The 13,145-nt window shown below is 42.8% G+C and overlaps 1 long non-coding RNA gene across 1 annotated transcript in view; it reads right to left on the bottom strand.

The window, feature by feature from the left end:
• Window positions 1-3,201: 3,201 nt before the first annotated feature.
• LOC102368251 overlaps window positions 3,202-13,145 on the bottom strand; it is an 89,040-nt gene continuing 79,096 nt past the window's right edge. Inside the window, exons 2-3 of the long non-coding RNA XR_323048.3 lie at window positions 9,588-9,636; window positions 3,202-3,323 (exon numbers count right to left, since the gene is read on the bottom strand). This is a non-coding gene — a long non-coding RNA (uncharacterized LOC102368251). The remainder of the gene's footprint in view (window positions 3,324-9,587; window positions 9,637-13,145) is intronic.

Below are 13,145 nucleotides of genomic sequence, written 5' to 3'. Positions count from 1 at the left end.
TATACTTAGCTGCCATGGATATGGTCCCCCTGCTGGAAGCAACATATTGAATTTAACCAAAAATCATAATCTTTCTCCTGAATTTTTAAAGCATCCCTTAAGTAGTTTTCAGCAGGCCTCTAACACCGTTCTCCAAGTTAGTTTCAAATTCTACGCTAAGACTCTATTCAATTTTACAGATTTTAAGAGGAGGTTCTGGATAACTTGATTATTCCAATCCAATGGGCCAAACCATTCTTTTCCCCATAAGTTCTTCGAAAACATCACACATCTAATCAAGTCAGTAAATTTGCCTTTCATGGCAATGAAGTTTTTCTATCTTTGGTGTATTCTTAAAGGACATTTTTCAAGCATGGTTTCATTTTATTATCTTATTACCAGTCCCACTTCATCTTTTAATCAAGTACAGTCATATAATCCAAAGAAAAACCCCACTCTTCTTTTGCCAATAGTAAATAGATATGACAAGCAGATCCTCACCAAAAGCCCTTGTATTATACTGTACTGACAATGGGTGTTAGCAGGGACAGTGTTAGAGCCCAAGTCACAGTGTGTTGGGGGTGGGCTTGGGAGGCTGGAGAGAGATGTTGATGTGGTAAGTATGTTAAGTGCCTTCCTGGTGTTCGGCTGTTAAGAATAATAATACTGACCTTGTCAAAGGCCATCATTATTGATAATAACAAAGTTCAATGGCATTATTATAGGATTTCACAACTGTTAACCTTTATTGCTGGAGGGCTAATTGTGACCCTCTTTGTGTCTCCTTCACGCCTAATTAGGTTTCCTTGTAAAGAGATAAAAGACTGTTTGTATCAGTGGGCCATCTTTTTCTGCAGCTGAATGAATTCATGAAAGAGTGAGATTGTTAAGAGAGAGAAACTACAGGAATAGGCAGGGGCATTAATAGACTTTAGAATAAAATCCTGACAGATTCAAATTGATTCTGCTGCCTGAGAAAATTGAGTGCAGAGGGAATTAGATTTATGCACTGTTAAATGTAACTGCCTGGCAGTATCCATACAGAAAGCTGTTAAAATGGTAATCTTTAGAGATGTATGAAAATTGTGTGTGAATAGACCAATGAACCATCACTGGAAGCATGCTTCTTCTGTGCGAATAATACAAGACAGTATTATTATTATTAATAATGTATTACAAACACTATGCATTATGTATGTAATTTAATCACAGCATCTAAATGTATAAACAACAGCCAGGGCTCTCAGAAACTTTTTTTCCGAACACTTTTCTCTTCTGGATCCTGAAAGGAAAAGGAGTATGTTGTAGGCAACATTGTTAACTGCTGGTGATGGACTAGTACAGGCACTTTGCATCGGTAGGCAAGAGATTCCAGCTTGATTTTTATTCTCCCTGTGAAGTGTGAGGAGGAGGGCACTTTGGGAGCATGCTGTTTAGTTTGCACAAGAAGGAAGCATCTTGCAACATTACTGATTCACAACTGGCCAGATAGAGAGTAACTCTGGCAAGCTCCCAAGGAATCCCATCCTAAGTTTGCCAAAATGGATGGGGCGCACAATGCAGGGTATTCAAGGAACACAAGGCCTCCAGCTTTCCAGCAGGAACATAGAAGATCTGGTTCTCCAGAAAGCCGGTGCCACATGACATCTAAAAAAAATGATTCCAAGTAAAAATACCTGGCCACTGGCCCTTACAATGGCAACTTTCCAGCCATAAATATAGGCTTGATCTAAGCTAGGTGGGAGCCTCCTAAATACTCCTTCAGCCCTAACCCTTCCAGTCACAGAGAGGCTCAAACCAGAATAGTAGAAGTCAACATCTTCCCCACCCCTTAAGTTGGATTCAGATCCTCATTCAGATCTGTAGGTCTCATTTCAAGCCCACCTACAGGCAGCATGAACTTCAAAACATCTCAGCTGAGCGAGACACTGTGACAGCCAAGTTATATGAGCAGTCCCTTGAAAAGCCTATTTGGATTAGACATAGTAACCCAGCAGGAAAGTAGGGAAGAAGTTGTAACTCTGGTGGCGGGTACTGACTATTCACCGTCCTCTAATAGCTAGACTACTTCAGAGACTGCAAAACCAAGAAAGCACTCTCTGGTTTTCCCAATAGACCATGCTTGAGTTTAACATTTTGGAAGTGGCCAACTTGTACTCACACTACAGTAACATGGCTTTGGTATCTTGGTTTTCTCTTACTTACAAATGCTGAAAAAACCCTGACTCCATGGTCACAGTCATAAGTTAAACCCAGGGTGCTGACAGAAGTGACACTGTTGCGTGACTGGCCCGCTCAAAGTACTCTACAGTTGTGCCCTGACAGGAAGGTATGGCTGCAGAGTGCTTTAAAAGTGCCTGATCACATGAAAAATGAACCCTCATTACATGAGAGTTCAGATGAAGGCGCTCCGAAGCGAAGCGCTTCCAGTAAATTGTGTCAGTGCCTGCTGGGAGCAGGGCCAGGATCAGCCCTGACCCTGGTGTTATCTGCAGCCTGGGAGGGGGATAGAGGAGGGGAGGATGCTCAGTTTGGGGGTTGCCCAGGCTGTGCTGGAGGAAGCGGGGGCAGGTGCATTGCAGGTGCGGGGCGGGGGGGCTCCAATACGTCCACCCCCTCCTCCAGCGCAGGCTGGGCAAACTGCAGACTGAGCTCCCCCCTCTCCCTTTCTGAAGACAGCACTGGGGGTAGGGTAGGGAGGCTGCACACACGTAGCTGGCTCCAAAGTGGAGCTCCTGTGAAGCACCATGACTTACAGTCAGGAGTTGCATGCCTGTCAGCGCCTTACATGTAAGTGTACACTTTATCCCACATAGGGATTTTTCCATCTAAAAATGCTGATTGGCTGAAACTGCAAGGTTCTGTGCAAGCATATCTATTTTGGAGAGACGTTTGGTAGCCATGTTAGTCTGAGACAAAAAGAAGTGCAAAACTCTAAAACTCTTGGTTCAGAGATGCTACCTTTTATTAGACCAACTAAGAAATCGCCAAAAAAATTATCTTTCTTTGCAAGCTATCATTCACACACGCCCTTCGTCAGGCTGAGGGAAAATTAAAATTGGTAAAAGTCCCCATAGGTAGAAAATAAACTTCATTTTTCACAGAGGAAGCTGAGGGTGGATGTCTGTTCCTCTGGGTCCATATCGGTTTTGGAGACACTTGATTGAAGGGTGCCTCCAGTCCAGGATGGAATTTCTGGGCAAAACAAGAGTCCGGAGATTCAAAGAAAGGCTGCACGTGAGGTCTCTCTCATCCCAAATAAATGTTCTCCTTGCAGACTACAGGTTATTTTGGAGTGCATGCATTTTGTGGGGTTTTCCATTTCTAATGGCCTCTGTTTTGTTCTGATGTGGAACAAGAACAAAATCTTAAAAAAAAAACAAACCATCAAAAAACAAACATTTTTTGTGAAATTAAATTTTTGTTTTCCAGCCAGCCCTCATTTTGCCACCCTCTGCCCCGGCCAAAAAAAGTAGGATGGTGAAGTCAAGGGTTTGCTTCTTCTCCAGCCACACCAGTGGGAAGGAATATGCAGGCATGCAGCAGATGGTGAAGGGAGAATTTCCAACAAAGCAGATGAGCTGATCATAAGAAAAGAGCCCTTTGTATTTGCCTACGGATCACTTAGACATAGCTGCCCTAAATTCTTAGTTACAGGAGCAGAACTGGGACGGTCCTGTTGTCTTCATAGAATAAGGCTATTTATTTAGAAGGGATTAAAAGAGGCATTTATCCAATAAGCATGTTGGGTTAGAGCAGGGAGAACAAAGAAAGTTTCCAAAATAGGATGGGGAAAAAAAAGGAAACAAAGCTTTGACAGTCAGGTGGGGTGGGGTGAGGGAAGGACAGAGTGATGGATTTAGCTGTCTTCAGCTGCCTCTGTACAGAGCCCTCCATAGGAACCCAGGATGGTATCTGTGCAGGGCCAGGCCCCTGTTTCCTGAAGGCTGTATTCTGGGCCAGGCACTGTTGCTGTTTGCTGACACTTGAGGACGTGCTAAGGCAATGCAAGTCCTTCTGCAAACACATAATCATGCGCAAGGAACTGTGCCAGAGTTCCCATCTCCAATGCACTTACTGCAAGCTACAGGCAAATCAGGTTCTTGAATTGCTCTGGGATATAGGCAGCTCCAGCAACTGTGGGTACCCTTCCCTCCACCCCTGAACAGCACCATGTGGCACATACAAGAAGCAGCAGGAAAGGAAAGGAAAGGAAAGGAAAGGAAAGGAAAGGAAAGCCAAGGGGCACTGGAGAAGGCTGCAGACCACATACAACTGAAGCTTCCTGGGGTTTTTTTGTTTTTAGCGGTTTACTTTTTCTGACTGCACCCTGTTTGACAATGAAAAGGCCGCATGTGCTCCTTGTTCATAGGTCACCTGCACTGTTCTTAGATTTTCCCTTGCCTGTATTTTCTACGTTCAGTAAAGTCCGGTGTCCGCATTAACCACATTATTGTCCTGTAAGAAAACAGGAAGCTGCAGCTGTGACAAGCAGTCATATTAAAGGACCAAGCCAAACAAAACCCCAGCAAGCAATCTACACGTGCCAATTAAACGGCACCCTATGAGCCAGCACAGGCTGTGATATTTCCATTTTTATCTTAAGCAGCAACAAAATCACCCATTACCAATGCAACCTCTAAAATGAGTAAGACACAACAACGTATCCCACGCCGATTAGCAGTACCCTCATGCCAGGGCTTTTAAAAAACAAGCACACCAGACACTTTAAAAGCCTGTAACACTACCCCAAGCTGTCCCACAGTGTTTCACTGTCTACAAAATAGGACATGCATTTGCACTCAAGTTCCTCATTACACTGACCACACAGCGAGTGTATAAGGCACTCCTAATTTTCTCTACTCTCCCTTGACCCTGAGGCCACATTGCTAATGTGGGAGCTTTCTGGTAACACACATCAGCTAAGTACATGACATCGATGTCTAGGGGCCGCTCGGTGATCATACTTGCCCGGAGCTTTGCAAACACCACGTGGGACACAGCAGGCCACGTCAAATGTATGGTTTTGGCAATATTTACATCCAAACTGGACACCGACTTAATCACAGTAGGCTTGTTTTTCCTTTTTCTTCCCTAATTTCATTTTTTATTATCTGTCTGTTCTTTAAGAGGCAGCACTGAGAATAACTTGCTCAACTTGTAACAGCGATCCCAGAGCATATTTATTCTGCCCTTTGAAAAATAGGTGCAGCCCCGTACATTTTTCTGGCAACATAATTCGCAGACATTTTTCCAGCTGAGCAAAAAGGTGATTAATCTGTGTCTGCATTTACACAAGATGGTAGAAGCCTTAATCTCTAGCAGATGGGTTTTTTGTTCCACTGTATGTCAAGGGAGGACTTTCTGCTCCTCATACAAAGCAGTTGCAATGGTGAGAATTCCTTTGGAGGACTTCTGGAAGCGCCACCTGGGAAATATAACATAGTGGGCCAGATCTGCAGATAGTAAGAATGTAAGTCTATTGACTTCAAAGAAGCCTCTCTGTTTTGAAGATTTGGCCCTATTTGATAGCAGTGTTAGACAACAGTTTTAGCTGTGATGGTCCAGGGATCACATGAGAGACACGAATTTGTTCATATGATACCTTTTATCGGACTAACCACGTAGCCGAGATAGAATTAGACAGGTTACTCCTGGGAATTTCTCTCCCCTCTCTTCCAATTATGTTTTACTATGCTGCGCTGGCTTTTACTCCTCAGACCTGCAAAAAATGTCTTGCATTCAAAAGCTTGTCTAACTCTATCCCAAATGTGCAGCTGGTCCAGTAAAAGATACCGCCCTAGAAATCTTTGCCTTTTCAAGTTAGTTATACTTTTTACTGACTACTTATAATTTATAATCTATAAAAACCCACATCAGAAGGGGGAAATGCCAGTATTGCAGTTTTACAAACAACCCTAATTGGCTTCCTTTGTGCATACACATCCCACTACCAGCTTTAAGTACAAGATATGTAGGTTGTAGCCATGTTGGTCTAAGGACACAGGCAGACAAGGTTCTTTAGGTGAATCTGATATCTTTTATTAGACCAACTTAAATAGTTGGGGGGAAAAAATTCCAACTATTTAAGTTGGTCTAATAAAAGATATCAGATTCACCCAAAGAACCTTGTCTGCCTTAAGTACAAGATGACACTTTTTTAACTTCATAAGTCCCCTGCCTCATTCAGTTTACAGGAGGGACTGTACTCACTTAGTGGGCACTTATTCAATGTTTGCACTCTCTTCACCATTCACGCATGCAGCTAGCTCCATGCTTTATTTACAACACCTTTTCCAAAAACTCCTCTGAAGATGGAATTATTGGTTTCTTTGTGGACTTTTCTGGGTCACTTGTCACTATACTATCCAAGTGCTTCAGAAATATCTATATGCTTATTTTCATAACAGTTTGTGAAATGAGTGGCTATTTCACTGAGCATCCTGTAGACCCCAAACAATATAAAAAACCTCATGTTCTGGGTGCTGCACAAATGTGTAGTAAGAGATCAGCTCCACGGCTCCATGTTGAACATGTAAGTAGACAAGACAGAGAACCAGGGAGAAGGTAGCACTCAAAAAGGTAAACTAACTTGCAGAAGTCATATACTGAAGTGGTAGAAGAGCCAAGAATGGGGCCTAAATCTTCTGACTGCCAGACAATGTTGCCTCCATTTAAAAAAAACCCCACATGTTAAGTAATTAAGCTGTAGAGATGAACAACACTAGGGCTAGGGATAAAAATACACATAAACCAGTATAAGTGTTCAGAAACCAGTTAAAATCTGTAACAAAACAAAAGTTCAGTGCACATAAACAGCTTTCAAAATGGCCAAAACAGGTGTAAGACATACCATGGCTGGATGTAGTATCAGACTTAACTGATTTAGGTTAAATCGGTTTATAGAACTTCTGTCCCAGATCCCCTCCAGCTTCAAGTTAACTCAAAGTCCCCCAGCAACCCAGAATGCTTTGCATCTCTCCCATACAGGGTGGGCAGGCTTGCCGTGGCCCAAGCTACATGCTCCAGCTGAACAGGGAGGTGCGCCCTAGCAACCCCCCGGCTTCTGTCCTGGGCCACTGCAGGCATGTGGCTGTGTTTCGGGAATCAGAAGTGAATGTCTGTTCACTTGCTTATCAGTTCAATCTACACGGCTTAGAGTAGGCTAATCTGCAAAGACTGAATCGATTCAGCCTCAGGCCTTTTGACTGTCTGCACTTAGCCTAGGAGGCTTACTGCCATCTCAGCATCGAATGTCTGCTCACTTTCACAGGGAGTATAAAAGCCAGCTTTTATGAGGGCTTTCAAGAAGGGGCAAAAAAAAAAGAAACTGAAGCCTTGAAACAAACTGTTAATTCAGAGTAGGATTTGCTTTACTGTCTCTAGCCCACCCACTGCACTCAGCATCTGCGGGGTTGCACAGATGTGCACAAATCGATAGCCCACAGTCTAGGGTAGGGCACAATTGCCCTTAACCTAGGAAGAGGCATATCCCTGTGAGAACTGATTAGTGTAGACCTAGGGCCTACCCTCCACACTCGTCTTGCAGTGGAAGAAAAAGGATCACCTCCTCAGACCCTTCCCATACAATCAGACACATCTGGATGAAAATGAGCCACCAAGGGAATTCCACTTTGTTTAGCATTTTGTTTTTGCCAAGCAGATGTTTCCTGGGCACCACAGATTCTTGCTTTAATTTGCCTCATTAATAATATGGAGCAGAAAACCTTGATTAACAAAATAATTAGTAGGCATTTGAAGTCCTTTTTTCCTGTAGCGTGCTTTCTTACAGCAGCTAGAAGGTTGACTTTTTGAAGTGGTGAAACAGCAGTAATATCATGGGAGCTATCATGTCCCTTAGATAGTAAAGAATAAGAGCCCCTTTATTCCTGTTGGCCTCCCTAGACCATGGGTCCTGCAAGCCCTGCCTTGCTCTCAACACAGTACCAATGGAAAAGTCAGTGTTCTGGACAGCTTCTCAATGGTGTTTCTGCTTAACTAGGCCATTGCAATAATGTGTTGACACAGATATATGGAAGATATATGTTCAGACAGATATCTACTGTCTAAAGATAAGTATGGGAGAGAAAACAAGCATATGTATTATTTACCAGGTTGACTCCGTTTCAGGCTAGTTTTCTATAACAAAAGAGTTTAATAATTTTGTTGACGGCAGTAAGAAAGATACCTATAAATAGGAAGCAAGAACTGTCTATGATACATTTACATGAAATTTTAATGGTAAGAGAAATAGCATTAATGTACCCACGCTTGGCAAATTCTCTACAACATATCCTTCCTACACAGTCTCAGGGTGGAAATAGCATGTCAGTACCTTAGACAGATAACAAGAAAAGGTGTATATGGTTTCAGACTTTGGTTCAGTAAAGCACCCTTCAGCGAAGAACCCAGCCAGTGTCCCTTGCCACTATGAAGCCCCTTTGCCAAAACCAGGAAACTGGTATGCAGTATCATCACTAAGCAACTATCGCCTCAGTTTCCCCCTCCAATCTCTGTGCTTAGCTCCCCCTTGCTCTTGGGTTGTTGGAGCCTTTCATCAAAGTCATGGAGTTTTGACTTCCTGGAGTAAATACAAGTCTGTGACAAGGTACAAGTTGCCTGTGATACATTCTGTGCTACTGACATCTCCCCCGGTGCAGGAGGAGGCAGACAACCTTCACCCTCCCCAGGCCAAACAGTGGCAGAGCTCACACTAAACATTTTCAGGCATTTCCACCCCATCTTCTCCAGTGGCACTGTCCAACGGTCCAGCCTGAGGATCCTAAATCCAAAGGAGCTACCCCCACCTACGCTCCATGTGCCCTCTTTCTCTGTTTCCCAGCACCATCTCCTGCATGACCAGTCTCCTTCAGGCCTTCCTCCAACCGCTTTGCAAGCCACTTCTGATTGCTTTGCCTGAGTTTCTCTGCACAGTTCTTATTGCTCAGGCATCTCTCCTGGGCTAAGCAAGGCCAGCTTCAGACTCCCTTCCCAAACAGCTGCCCCTGCCTGGCTCCCTTAACAGACAACCTATATCTTGCTTCAACACTGGTCTCCCTGAAGTCAGCACTGTTTTCACTTCAAATGATCATGCTCCCCACTTCCAGAAAGGTTTGTGTCTGGCTTGCAGTCGTATGATCTTTCCAAGGATCTACAGGGCCCAGAATGCCGGTCTCTAAAAGCCAAGCCTGGATAGGGGTTACATTTGAAAGCTTTTCTCTGCAATCATGAAGCAGCCTTTTTGTTTAAACAAAAGCTGAGGTTTGCACTTAACTCTGAATCAGGGAGCTGAGGCTTTCAGAAAAACTGCAAATATCATAGGAATGACCGTAACATAACAAGCCCTGGTAGCACTGGAAACATTAGCCTATTGTTATTTGTTTCTTGAATCTGAATGTAAATTCCCGGAAAATGTAAATCCATGGGCGGAAAGATGGATGGATATTTTAAGCAATCATTTAAGTGAATTTTAATACTTGTGAAAGAAACCAGGCAATTATGAACCTTGCAGAGTAAAGCTTTTCCTCCGACTCCACACACACGAGGTCTGGTACAAGTGAAGACAACACACATGTCTCACCTGGCTTTACTGAAGTCTTAGCCCTTACCTGCGATGTTCCTTCAAGAAGGGTAGTTTGCTCTCCATGCACATGCAAACTGCAGAGAAGAACATTAGGAAGAGTTGAAAAATTTTCCAGTCTAGAAGCCCCTTTCAAAACCCAGACAAAATACTTTCATTGGCCCCACAGCAAGGCTATATAGTCTTACACACCAGTGGGTAATGCTTGTTATGTTAACTTGCTATGTATTCTTTTATATATTCAGCTCACTTTCTATAAAACTTCCCATAGCAGGTAGGCATATTCAAGTTAAACAGGCTTTCATGGTCTACCTGAAAAACTCAAATCTAGGGGTTGTAGACGAGCTCCCAATTGTTCTGCTGTTGGAGGAAAGTCTCATCCTGGTTCAGCCTTTGCCTAAACATGTCCACAAGGTGTGGCTCTTGAAAATCCTACCCTTCATCTGCCTGTCTCTGTTCCTGGTTGTCCCTGATGTACATAAGAAGCACCGAGTATCCAGTCTATCCTAACTACAATCCATCTTCCCTGGCTGCTTCAAAGATATTATCTTCCTGGCTCTCAGATATATTGCTACTTAAGACCAAAGGGATTTGCTTTTGATTTTTTGTCTGTGTGCATTTCAAATACTACATAAAATCCACTTGGAATTTAAGGTGAAAAATTAATATTTAATAAGCAATGATTTGCACTAATATCTGCTAATTTCCATCATAATAAGTTTACTTATGCATGTTGCATATCAATTTCCAAATATTTATAGCTGGTGCATTGAGTGGTAAAGCTGCCTAAATCCCTCTTTTATCATCCTCCATCCATTGCTTTAATTACTTATAATTAATAATTACTTATAAGTGTGATGTTGTAGATTGCAAAGCCCCGTTGTTTTTCCCCTTCTTCAACAGCTATGCACAGCAGATATAATAAAGGAACAATGTGCCTATCTTACGATTGCTCAAAAAAAAAACGCCTCCAATACTGCATTTCTTTTACTGGCTGCTGTATATGTTTATTCAGATACCTGAGAAGGATTATAAATATCTCTACCTCTCGTCATTTGGTTTCTCAGCACTGTACATGAATATTCTGCTGCCACAGCTCATCTGTCAGGCATCTAGATGTCTTTATGGTGTGCATGTCCATAATCCCTCATCTGTTGTCTTCTCAGTGCTCTTTTTTTTTCTTCTAAACCGTGCCTCGGAGACATGTAATGCAATCATCTTATACATCCCAGCTTGATTTTAGGACTTTTACAATGATGGGAAAGGCTCCCTTCCAAAGGAGCTGAAGGGAGATTGATACCAAAATCCTAATAATTTAAAATGGTTTTACAACACCATCTCTCCCCAGTCTAAAGGAACACCAGTGTATTTTTCTCCCTGCAGGTTTCCCATCAACTCTCTCCCAAAAGATGTGACAGGCTTTGAACAATAGCACTATGGAACTAAATAGTAAATCGCGTGAGGAATGGGGGAACAAACTAAGTTTTCAGAGGAGATTTGAAACAGGACAAGTCGTTTGTATTGGAGATAAATGCTGTTTGAGAGTGGAGAAGTTGAGAAGAAAAAGGTGCCCCCCTAACAGCAGCAAGAGTGTGAATGGAGGAGCCAGGAGGAAGACTCCCAAGCGAGAGAACATTTCCGTAGGGGACCGTGAAGAAGAGAGTTGTAACAGCCAGTGTAAAGCAATATGATGACAAGGTTGATGTGGGTTTCCCTTTCCCCTTCCTTACTTGTGGTCTTCTTCCAAGATTGTAATTACAGATTATCATAACCCACAGTGCTTAAAAACCAGCTTGTGCCTCTGGCAGGTAGGGAGCAGGCAGCTGGAGCCCGAGACTTGAGCTTAGATGGTGCTTTTGCTGTTTGCAGGGAGGGCAGGTAACTAGTAACTACGGCTAGAAACAGCGTTCTTTGGACATCAGTGGTAGCAATTTCTATTGCTTCAGATGGTGGGTGATGCAGTCCATCTGATGAAAGAAATGCATCCACTATAGGATCACCTTATTATTTAAGTTATGTGTGATTTCAAGACAAGGGACCGATGGCTGGCCAGAAAGGAGAGAGAGGCATCTGATGAGGTCAATTCATCAACTTCATGAAAGCTTATGCTGTGCGTGTGTGTGTGCATGTGTTAGTCTATAAGGTGCATATCTATGCTGCCTTCTTCCTGGACAGAAAGAAGACATGTGAGTGAGTTCTAGAGAGTGGATTGTAGTTTTAACAGGCCTAAGCCGGAAAGCATCTGCAGCCCGGCTTTTCTACTCCCATTGGTTGCCTGTCTGTTACCTTGACACCCTCCTGCTTTCACAGTCTGACAGAAACGTCTCGCTGGAAATCAGCAGCCACCGCTACATGCCAGGGCCAGGCGGTGTTTACCTAATCTGCAGACCAGGCACATCCACTCAGGGAGAAAAAAAGAAAATCACAGGCAATTTGTCAGAGCATTAGCTGATAATTCAGACAGAAATGTTAGATCTGGAGGCAAAGCTCCTGGGCTGACGGTGCAATGTTATTGACTCTGACAGATCACTGATGACATATCCACTCCTTCTAGCAGGGGCAAGACTACATTTAGGCACACTTAAATTTTCATTCAAATCCAAGATTAACACACCAAGTGGGCAACAGAAGCAGAAAGGAAGACGGAGGTTTTTTGTCCTTTATTTCTCCCCACCCCAAATTTTGTTTTGCTCCTTTTATCTCAGTTTCTAGCCCCAATTAGTTCCTGCAAAACTCCCCGGGGTTCACAGAACTAATTGTTACTCAGGCTTAGAAAGAAATACCCCTTTAACATACTGACTACCATTCCTGACCTGTTAAATCTACTTATTCTTCTGTAATAACTCAGAACTTAGATTTCGAACAAAAAGAATTCCTATGGACAGACAAAATGTGCTGTACACCTTGGGCACAACGGTTGCCATTGCCTGTTTGCCGCTCTGACTTAGATCATAAATTCATTGCAATAGGAATGATCTTTTTGTTATATGTATGATCAGCACCTAAGGGGTCCTGAACCCTGACTGGTGGATTGTAAATGCTATTGCAACACAAATCCAATGGGATGCACCCAAAGGTACTGAAGGAATTGCCTAAGGTAATTGGGAATAATAATAATCAGAACAGGTCTAGTCAGCTACAGTGTTTGAATCTGAGTACCCAGTGATAAGCTCAAAAGGACCCGTGCTCTTAATTCACTCTGATTCTTTTAAAAACTCCATGCTCTAAACCATATTTAAACCTTTAAAAAGTGCCTTGATTTTTCAGAGATGCTTGCCCCTGATTTCAATGAGAGGTTTGCTTATTCAATACCTCTGAACATCAGGCGTATTTAAATCCTCACTTTGGAAACCCATGTTTGAAAAATATTGGCCGTTGTTCCCTGGAAATATTATTCATTTTAAGTTTATCCTAACCCCCCTTTACTAATCCTTCTGGTTTCTATGAATATGTTAGCTATTCTTAAACACAGGCTAAAGAGGGATCTAGTTCGATCAATGAGTCTGATGTGAGCAAATGTGACCAAGATTCAGTTTTTCCTGATTTTCAGTGTAGCTGAAGTGAAAAGTGAACCAAACATTTCAGC

This window comes from Alligator sinensis, unplaced genomic scaffold (genome assembly GCF_000455745.1).
Source record: "Alligator sinensis unplaced genomic scaffold, ASM45574v1 scaffold628_1, whole genome shotgun sequence".
In the NCBI taxonomy this organism is placed as follows: domain Eukaryota; kingdom Metazoa; phylum Chordata; order Crocodylia; family Alligatoridae; genus Alligator; species Alligator sinensis.
The sequence above is the reverse complement of the archived record's forward strand: the minus strand, read 5'-3'. Positions and strand labels throughout refer to the sequence as shown.